This window comes from Papio anubis, chromosome 3, assembly GCF_008728515.1.
Source record: "Papio anubis isolate 15944 chromosome 3, Panubis1.0, whole genome shotgun sequence".
Lineage (NCBI taxonomy): Eukaryota > Metazoa > Chordata > Mammalia > Primates > Cercopithecidae > Papio > Papio anubis.
The window spans coordinates 140,605,487-140,616,975 of NC_044978.1; positions in this window are offsets into that span (position 1 = coordinate 140,605,487).

Genomic DNA, 11,489 nt, shown 5'->3' on the forward strand with positions numbered 1-11,489 from the left:
ACCAGGACTAGGGTCATGCCATATTAATTTTTATTCCTCTTCATCATACAATTTCAGTCTATCTCACTGTATCAAATAATTTCTTTTTCCTTCAAAACTGTAGAGATTTTTCTATTGGGGGAATAAAAAGAATCTCCTAAGCACTCAAGCTAATATCTTATCTCACTCCTTTTCATGGCTATTGTTTGTATGTTTTCTCAATATAGCTTCCAGGGATGGGTACCAGTTGAGGAATGACCAGTCAGCTTTTTTAGGTGGGATATTGACTTTAATGAATTCATCCCACTGAATGGAAATGGAATTCAACAGTAAAAGATGGAGCTCTATGCTCACAGTCCAACTATTTTTGTCATGCATATAGCTTCCAAAGATTTAAATTCTGATTTAACATCCTGAGGTCCACTTTTACACATATGAACACATATATGTGTTTATAGATACACATACATATACACATTTATATACATGTGTGTGTATATATATAAATAACCATTATATATATAAATAAATTATCTCTTTACATGAGTATCTTCTTGTCTTTTCAAACTCATTATTTCCAGCATATTGAGTAGGTACTTAAACATCTTTCTGCATTCCCTATCTGTTAGCACCTCCTTATTCTAAACATACAAGATGAAAATTTTGGAATCATCTTTGATCAGTCTTTTTGCCCTGTTTTCTATGTTGAATTAGTATTCTGTTTTCAACAGTTCAATCTCTTAATTTTTCTTAAATTATTATTTCTAAAGTTATATTTTAGATTCTCATTACCATTTACTTGCTGTATCTTAGTCAATTCGGACAAGGCAAGGCAAAACTGGAAACCTTAATCTTCCACCAAATATAAACACACATGTGTACATATACCAATATGCTTACCCCCATCTGCCACATTTGCCCTTCCTACAGTGTTGTTGTTTTTTTAAAGGCTTATTTATTAACCATTTGATCAAAGTATGTAACCTGGGAGTTGTCCTTGACCAGTCATTGCCTATATATAGTCCATCTCCAGGTCCTATCAAGTTTATATATCTGAGATATGTTTTATGCTGGGATCTTATTAAAATGCAGATTCTGATAATATTTATTTAGGGTGAGACTTGAGGCTGTACATTCTTTTTTTTTTTTTTTTTTTTTTTTTTTTTGAGACAGAGTCTCGCTCTGTCGCCCAGGCTGGAGTGCAGTGGCTGGATCTCAGCTCACTGCAAGCTCCGCCTCCTGGGTTTACACCAATCTCCTGCCTCAGCCTCCCGAGTAGCTGGGACTACAGGCGCCCGCCCCCTCGCCCGGCTAGTTTTTTGTATTTTTTAGTAGAGACGGGGTTTCACCGTGTTAGCCAGGATAGTCTCGATCTCCTGACCTCGTGATCCGCCCGTCTTGGCCTCCCAAAGTGCTGGGATTACAGACTTGAGCCACCGCGCCCGGCCAAGGCTGTACATTCTAAGTTGACCTTAAGGGATGCCATATTGAGGACTTGAGAAATACATTTTGAATAGCTAGAATCAATGGGGTCTTACATCATCAGGCCCCTTTGCAATCACTCAGAATTTATCACAACACTCTCCATCTGACTCACTTGGCTTCAGGTCCCTTAACTTCTTTCATTTCCTTAGTACATCAAACTCTTTCATATGTTCACAACTTTGCATGGAGAGTCTCATTTGTCCAGAATGCTCTTCATCACTTTTTTGTACTACTAACTCTACATCCTTTACATCTCAACTTCTTTTATTCCTCTGGCAAACACTTTCTGAGTGTGATGGTTAATTTGATGTGTCAGCTTAACTGGGCCCTGAGATACCTAGATATTTTGTTAAAGATTATTCTAGGTGTTTCTGTGGGTGTGTTTCTGTAGGACGTTATGTCTGGATCTGTAGACTGGGGAAGTAGATTGCCCTCCCCAGTGTGTTTGGAGATTACTCATCCAATCCACTGAGTAGAACAAAAAGGCTGAGTACGGGAGAATTGTTTCTCTGTCTACCTGACTGTCTTCAAGCTGAGACAACAGGCTTCTCCTGCCTTCAGGCTCAGATTTAGACTAGGACTGGAACTTACACCATGGGCTCTTCTGGGTCTCCAGCTATAATGTTGTACCGAAAAGCACCCACATAAATAGTTGATTAACATATCTGTAAGGGCTAAAAAGAAAAAGAAATATGATCATGAAAAAAAGAGGTATATGTTGCATAGGTGGTCAGGGAAGTATTCTAAAAGGAAGTAGAATTTTAACTGAAAATTAAAGAAAGAGTTAGTAGAAAGAAACAGAAAAAAAATCATTTCAGGCAGAGGGCGCATCCTTTGTCAAGATGTTGAGATGGTGTTGTTGGGGCTCATACCATAATACCTCAAAGCAGGGTGTTTTGGCATTCTGAGTATTTTGAATTGAAGGGTACTAGAAGGACCTCAGAAGCAATGATTCTCTCTGAACTTCTCTCACCCTCCTGTCTCCAGTCCCTCTTTCTCTTCAGAAGTGAGTCACAGAAGCTAGATTTCCTCTTCCCCATGACAATTCACAGAAACTAGAAAGTCTCTCCTTCAAAATCAGTTGTAAAACCTAGAAATGTCACTCCCTGACTTTGTCCCTTCTCCTCTGAAGATCCTCCAGAGACAGGTATCCTGCCCTATACCCAGAGGAAGGAATGCTACAGGAGAGGCCAAGAATAATCTAAACAGATAGGTCTTAGTGAGTTCTCCTCAATTTATTACCATTATATTATACCCTCTTCCCTCTTTTTTATTTTTTTGGTAGAGACAGGGTCTTGCTATGTTGCCCAGTTGTCCTCAAACTCCTGGCCTCAAGCAATCCTCCCTCCTGGGCCTCCCAAAGCACTGGGATTACCGATGCGAGCCACTACACCCAACCAAGATCATACCCTTTTTGTGCAATTATATTTCTATATGCTACCCATTCTTCATTGAACTAAGCACAAAATACAGTTTTCCCTGGGTCTTTTGATCTTCGTTTCTAAAGACTCCCATGTCAGGTAAAACTGTTAAAAATACATTTTTCTCTTGTAATCTCTCTTATGTTATAGAAGTGTTAACCATGACCCTTGTGATACGTGGGGAAAAGGTATGATCATTTTTCTCCTACAATTTCATCACCAGTTGTGTGTCTGCAGGGTCTAGAAAAAAAATCAGTGTGTCTTCAGTCAAGAGAGTAATTTTATGAAATGTTAGAGAGGATGCAAGGGATAAATTATGAAGACAGTTATAGGCCTTGGTAAAGAATACAGATTTAATCTAAGCACAATGGGTATACAATGAAATAATCAAGGAGGAAATATGACTAATTTTTGTTTGTTATGTTTTACTCTGTTGGGACCTCTGTTTCCAGTCATGACAGAGAAAAATGGTACCAGACATGTGATCTCTTCATGATAATTACTGCAGAAAATTATAAAATACATGAGAGACAACAATTCAGGTATGAAACAATAAGCAGAGATCTGTGATCATGAGGAAAAGGAAAATACACAAGGTGAACCAGATGATTGTAGCATGGTGGCTCCTGGTTTCTGCCTAGAGACTTTTCTGTGCTGCAAAATACTGAGGCAAAATAACAGTGATTTTGCTGATCTGAGGAGGAAGGTCTTAGATTTTTTGGCTTGTGCCGCAGCTGAAATATACAGCTCTGGCTATCTAAGATGAGGGCTCTCTTCCAGAGAAGGGGCTCTGGAAGTCTTTGTAGTGAATCATCATGGGTCCTTGGGTGACGGCTCAGTGATTAACTTCAGATGAACAGAGTGTCAGCCCAGCCAGAAGAGAATGATCTGCCCCGCACTCTCTGAGCACATTGAGCGTTTAGCTGAGACTCCAGAAAATGCCGTCCCTTAAGAGTCAGGACACACCATGCAGTGAGTGGCATGTTCTAAATGCTAAGTACAAAACAGGAATAGAATGTTCTTAGCAATGATAAAATCAAATCTGATAGGACCAAAGTATAGGCCAGTAATTGAAGTACCTGACAAAACAAAATGCATTGCCTTTTAATGGGTGACAAAATACTTCAAACACTAAATAATATAATCCACTATGGTCAGCGTAAAATTAAAGAAAAATAACGTATTACATATGTAGAAATAGAAAGTGTCACCCATAGACAAAAGGAAGAGCAGTTGAAAAAATCAACACTGAAATGTTGTAATGAGCAGAAAGTAAGTTTCAAGGAGCTATTGATACTTTTGGTTTGTGAGGTTCCCACATAGACACTGTTGTTTTCTTGGTGTGATATGGAACAGGGAAAGTGTAGGAGTAAAAATGTCTAAGCTTACAAAAATAGAAAATTTTTAGCTGAGTGAACATGTGGGAATACATGTTGATTCCGAATTTAAGTCGCCAACCCATTTTTATTTGACTTTTTTTTTTTCTTTTGCTGGAAATAATAATGTTTAATTATAGTGGGTTTTAGTCTTAGAAAAGTAATGAAAACTTGAGTATGAATTTTCTGATGGCTTTAAAGTGTATGAGTGACAGTGGTACAAGATAAGATTTGAATTTGAGATTTATAGGAAACATAAAATTTATATATTTACCATTGCTAATTCATATATTATTATCCTTTCTGAATCAGAAGTTGAGTGTTAAGAGAGACACTTTAGTAAATGACTTGTCACATGACACTTGGACTACCATGAACACACCTCAAGCTCTCTAAGCTTTCGTTTCCCTAAATGTAAGCTTGGAGCAATAATACAAATTTCAACATGTGGCCCTTTTTAAGTGTAAGAGTGGGAGATGTGCTCCTTTCATCTCTCTGCTTCCCTGAGTGGATATTGGTAGCCCTATTCATTTATATTTGAAAATGCAAATATGGCCATACTCTAAAAGTTCTTTTGCAGTCAGCTATTTTTATTTACAAATTAAGATCTTATAATTAAATATTACATCATCAATTATATACACCAGCACCTAATTACCCTGTTTTGCTGCTGCTTTTTTTTTCTTTTTTTTTTTGTCAGTGGATCTTTTCTAGACAGAATTCTTAGAATACAAACCGTTTCTTCTCATCGTACAGTTTTGGCCACAAGTCTCAAAAATCTCTTTTGAAATTCTGAAAACAAAAATTCATTCATTGTTTTGCTCAACATTTCTGTGATGTCATCACTCAGAAAATGTCAAACAACCCAGTGCTGAAGCCATTAGTTTCTGCTGGGGAGAGAGAGGCAGGAGAGATGACATTATTGTATCAAAATGATTGTTTGCAACTCTATGGTCTTGTTGTTTCTTTAATATGTAAATAATGCCAAACAGAATTCAAATTACCTCAATTCTAACTGTTTTTCTTTACTAACTAGGTGTTATACAATATTGATGAGTCATTCCACCACTGGGATCCTGCTTCCTCATGCTAAAGTATAAGCACATATCTAACTTAGTTCTGAGAGAGGTGATGAAAATCAAGTCAAACTAATTATAGTACATGAATGCATTGTAGTGGATTCCATTCTGTAATTGTTGTAACTAGTGAGTCAAATAAGTTCTGTCTTCTTAATTCAAAGGCCAACAAACATTGTTTTCGTTTTCTTTCACTACATAATATATTTTACATAATATCCAAGGATATGAAACGATTTTTGAATCAATAAATCAATTTCATTTTTACAATTTTTCTTTCTGAGAAAATTTATTTCAGTCATTTTATTTCCTCTAACTGCATTTTTTAAAATGTCTAAGCATGGAAAAACTGAAAGCAATATTGTAAGGAGATTCATTAAATATTAATTAGGTCTTTACTATTCAACAGACATGCTGTACATACATGGAATACATGGAATACAGCAAAAATGGGACAGAAAATTTTTTTAAAACAACTGCTTTCGGCCAGGCACAGTGGCTCACACTTGTAATCCTAGCACTTTGGGAGGCCAAGGTGGGTGGATTATGAGGTCAGGAGTTTGAGAGCAGTCTGGCCAACGTAGTGAAACCCTGTCTCTACTAAAAACACAGATATTACAGGCGGGTGCCTGTAATTCCAGCTACTTGGGAGGCTTAGGTAGGAGAATCACTTGAACCCAAGAGGCGGAGGTTGCAGTGAGCCGAGATTGCGCCACTGCACTCCGGCTCAGGGGACAGTGCAAGACTACATCTAAAACAAATAATAATAATAATGACTCTGCTTTCATGGAATCTACATTCTGGTGAGGAGATTCACAAAGACACACTAGAAATGACATTACTCTACATCTATATAAATAAAGTTCTTTATCAAGACCTTGCAAACATTATTTTGTGCCTCACATTTCATGTCATAATAAAAGAAATAAAATATATTTATTGATGTGATGTAAGGATTAAAGATTTTAATGGAAGACCTCAAACTATAAGAAGCCTAGAAGAAAACCTAGGAAATAGTCTTTTCAACATTAGCGTTGGCAAAGAATTTATGACTAAGTCCCAAAAGCAATTGCAACAAAAACAAAAATTGACAAGTGGGACCTAGTTAAACCAAAGAGCTTCTGCACATTAAAAACCATCAATCGAGTAAAGAGACAACCTAAAGAATGGGAGAATATACTTACAAACTGTCCATCTAACACGGTCTAATACCAAGAATCTGTAAGAAATTTAAACAAATCAACAACAGAAAACCAACTAACCCCATTAAAAAATGGGCAAAGGACATGAACAGATACTCTCAAGAGAAGACACCCAAGTAGCCAACAAACAGATGAAAAATCGCTCAACATCACTAATCATAAGAGAGATGCAAATCAGAACTACAGTGAGATAACATCTCACGCCAGTCAGAATAGATATTATTAAAAAGTAAAAAAAATAATAGATTGTTGGTGAGGCTGTGGAGAAAAGGGAATGCTTATACACTGTTGGTTGGAATGTAAATTAGTTCAACCACCTGTGAAAGCAATTTGGAGATTTCTTAAAGAACTTAAAACAGAGATACCATTTGACCCAGCAATCCCATTACTGAATATATACTCAAATAAATATAGATTATTCTACCTAAAAGACACATGCACTTGTATGTTCATCTCAGCAATATTCACAGTAGCAAAAACATGGAATCAACCTAGGTGTTCATCAGTGATGTATTGGATAAAGAAAATGTGGTATATAAACACAATGGGATACTATGTAGCCATGAGAAAGAACAAAATCATGTTCTTTGCAGCAACATGGATGGTGCTGGAGGAGACCATAATTCTAAGTGAATTAATGTAGGAACAGGAGACCAAATAGCATGTGTTCTTCCTTACGAGTGAGAACTAAACCTTGAGTACTCACGGACATAATAATGGGAACAATAAGACACCATGGGCTACTAAAAGGGAGATGGGGAGAGGTGGGAGAGGTTTGAAAAACTACCTAGTGGGTACTGTGCTCACTACCTGGATCCAATATACCCATGTTAACAACCCTACATGTATATCCCCTGTAACTAAAATGAAAGTTGAAATTAAAATTAATTAATTAAAAAGATAAAAAATCTTCAATATAGAAGCTTGTCCAATACTGTCTAATGCAAGAAAATGTATTTAATCATTATTTATAATCAAGATAGGAAATTATTTGGTGATATTTTAGTATAGTATTGCATCAACTATGGTAGAAAATGTCTTTGTTTTACTGAAGTTTACAATCTAAGACTAACTATAATGACAACACAATATTAACACATGGTACTTACAAACCATTTCTAAAATTCTTCTTATCTAATATTGCTCCAAAGGCTTCTGGCCATCTTATATATGAATCAAAAAGGATACAAATATTTAATCAACTAAGACCAAAAATCCAATGTTCATAGTTACATTGGGGGAATACCAGACTAAGTGGTTTTTAGTTATTTTACACATGCACAGTCTCATTTTAACAGCTATTTCTTCTTTTAAGTTAATGCTTAGTTCATTAAAGGCGAAACTGTTTAAAATCTGTACTTCACTCAATCATAACCATGGTATTGATTTTTTAAAGAACTCTAAATGTCAAATAATTTTTGAAAAGAAGAGATGTAAGAGCTAACCTACTTTAACCTCACCCCACACACATAACAGAGGGAGAAACTAATGGCCAATATGGTTAAAGATTTTGTATTTCAAAACAAATTAGCAGCAGCAGAACCAGGACTCGAATAATTCCCAAATTTCCCACTTTCACACATTTATAAACTTGTTAGTGTCATTTAAGCTCCTTTGATTTTTTTAATTAGCATTTTAAATTGGTGTAAAGAAACCCCTTCATCTTTAAAGGAGGATTACTCTACGGTTACCTTCGAATGAGGAGACTAGACAACTCTCAATGTAATGATGAACTTTCTAGGTTGACCAATCCTTTTTTAATTTTTTGAGTTATTAGAGATAGTTTTACATCTAATTTATAGCTTTGACAAATCACTCATGGAATTTCTAAGACATAAATACATTCAAATATTTCTTATCTTTCACAACGGAATACAGTGTTAATAAAACAACGCTGAATTTTTCTTTCTGCTTGCTTAGTCGACAAAATAGATAAATTAATAAGCATTTAAACAGGCATTTGGACAAATACATAATTTGGGTCTCTGTGTGTATGTATGTGTGTATGTGTGATCATATATGTGTGTATGTTTGCAAGCACATAAAAGATCAATGCGGAGTTCATTGTTAAGGCATCTTGTAGGTTTTTCTATATCCATTCATGGAACTCATTTAACAACCAGAAAATGAGACTGTATTTTTATTTATTGTATTTATTTTGAGAATAAATTTGATCTAGTTTGCTAAGTTGAGGCCAATCTCTTACTTAAAATGTAAAATGTTTTCTGCATACCTTTGGATTGAATCTCTTTCAGAAGCATCACATCAGTTGTAAAAAGAATATTTATCCAATGGAAGGCATAAAACCCCAGAAAATAAAAGAACAGATTGTTTAATAGCAATATTCCCTATACAACAGAATATGACATTAGGTAATAAAACAGTCTTCCATTCTGTGACTCCTCACCATGTGGTCTCAGTATGCCTGAGAGTGAAGCAGGCATTTATTACTTCATATGTCCTCTGATACTCTGGGATTATCACTTAATTAACTTGGTATAAATAGATTGAACAAGTGGTGTAAATCCCAGTAGACACAACACTTAGAATTCTATAATGGATCCTCAAAAGAAATCCTAGAAAATGAACTAACAAGAAATAGAGAAGTGACACCTGCTTCAGATCGGAATTTGAGTTTATAATAAACACTTTTAATTTTTCTGCACATCTTTTTCAGCACTGGTTGGCACATTTAAAAGTTATAAATAGAAAGACAGATATCCATTGAACTATTATAGGACCTTCTTCCTGCTTCTCAGTTTGGGGAAATGCTAAAGGATTAGAGATTAATTTAAATTCCAGATGCAATTTTAAGTGCTTGATTAGGGTAGAATTTAAGAGAAATCAGCAAAACCATTAGTCGATGATGGAGATATACGCTTATATTTTAGGCAGTAAAGAGCAAATGTACTTTATTTGTTACAAAAGTATAAGAAAGATATATGTTAATTAAGGTGATTAAGGTTTGTTATTTTTTAAAGCTCTACACAAAAGTGAACTTAAACCTATTAATCAAATCTCTTTGTGACCATTTAGGAATCTGACTCAACATTTTTTGAAAGGGCTCTACACAGAATATTTTAAAAATTGATTAGGTCAGATCAAAGAATAGTATCTAGATGTTTTAACCTAAATTGCATCTAAAAGCAAGCATTAAAACCCCCAAGAAACTATAATGCAATTTTAGCAAAACTGTATCTTAGATGCATGTCACAGCAGTCACTTTTCCAGGACTATTGTTAGTAGACCTTTCTCAATGGAAATAAATATTTATGTCAAATTTTTTCAAAAGTACACTGCACATTTTATAGTTTAATACATTTTTAAAGCATATAAAAATAGCATACTGATGTATAATTTTCTAACCCTTCCCATAATTATTTTAGAGCTCAAATGACAAATACATTTGTATTTGCCTCTAAAGTCAAAAGGTGGCTAGCAAGAGGCATCTCAATTTCATGGAAGTCACTTAAGAATCCTTACAGAGTGTCTCAAATATAGATCAACTGGCTATGCCAAAGTCTATTATGCAGAATATTTTTTCACTGATTCTAAAAGAAAAGTACTCACTTATAAAACTAAAACTGTGATGCTTTACTAAGAGATTCTGAGAGTCTGTTTTGCTTGATCAAAACTTTCAGTTTGCTGACAGACATGCACTGTAGAGAACCATCTATTTCAACAGCTGTTTGTATGTATTCTGTCCAACGATCACAGGCTTTTGTTTGAAGTGACTGCACGATCATTATTAATGAGTGATGTCACAAGATTTTTCTGGTAACACGAAAAATGAAGAAATGGCAAAATGCTGCTTAGATTTTTTTCTAGAATATTTAATAGGAATTATCTTCACATTTATGGATTTTGATGCTCTCTCATTTTCCCATATCTTATTTCTTGACTTATATGAGTAAGTAAAAATAAGATGGGTTTTATAAGGATATTTAAATTACTAACATAGTAAATATTTAGTGTCAGTTTTTATTCTTATGTCTCCCTTCTCAAGTGCATTAAGGGGAAGTATGTAGGGAAGTGTTGCCTATAGAAAACATCCCTTTATATAAAAAGTGACAAAAGGAATCAGCTTGTGATAGGTAGGAGAATGGAGACAAACCAGGTGGCAATTCTCAGTTGGAATTCATGACCACAAGCAGGCATGTCTAGAAGAGAGAATCTGATAGCCAGTAAGAGCTCTTGAATGCTGAGGACAAACTAAGGACCTGGTCCTGCTCCTAGAATACAGACAAGATCTCTAAATGCACTGAAATATTAATAGTGTTTTTTTTATAGTAGCTTTTTGGACCCTATACCTCTGCAGTTCGGTAACCCTGAGAGTTAACCAAATTAATTACCATATATAGATTCAGACCTGCCACTGAGGCATGTACAGTCTTAATTATTGGCAGACAATAAGTAGCTTTCATAAACCTTCAATCCTCTCTAAGTCAACTTTCTTTTTAACTTTTATTTTAGATTTGGGGTAATTTTGCACATGTTATATAGGTAAACTGCATGTCACTGGGGTTTGGTGTACAGATTATTTCATCAGTCAGCTAATAAGCATAGTACCTGATTACCCAATAGATAGTTTTTCCATCCTCACCCTCCTCCCACCCTCCACCCTCAAGTAGGCCCTGGTATCTGTTGTTCCCTTCTTTGTGTACTCAATGTTTAGCTCTCACTTGTAAGTGAGAACATGTAGTATTTGGTTTTCTGTTTCTGTGTTAGTTTGCAAAGGATAATGGTCTCCGGCTCTCTCCACGTTGCTACAAAGGACATGATCTCATTATTTTTATGGCTGCATAGTATTCCATGGTGTATATGTACCACACTTTCTTTATCCAGTCTACATTCATGGGTATTTAGGCTGATTCCATGCATTTGCTCTTGTGAATAGTGCTATGATGAACATATGTGTGCATGTGTCTTTATGGTAGAATGATTTATATT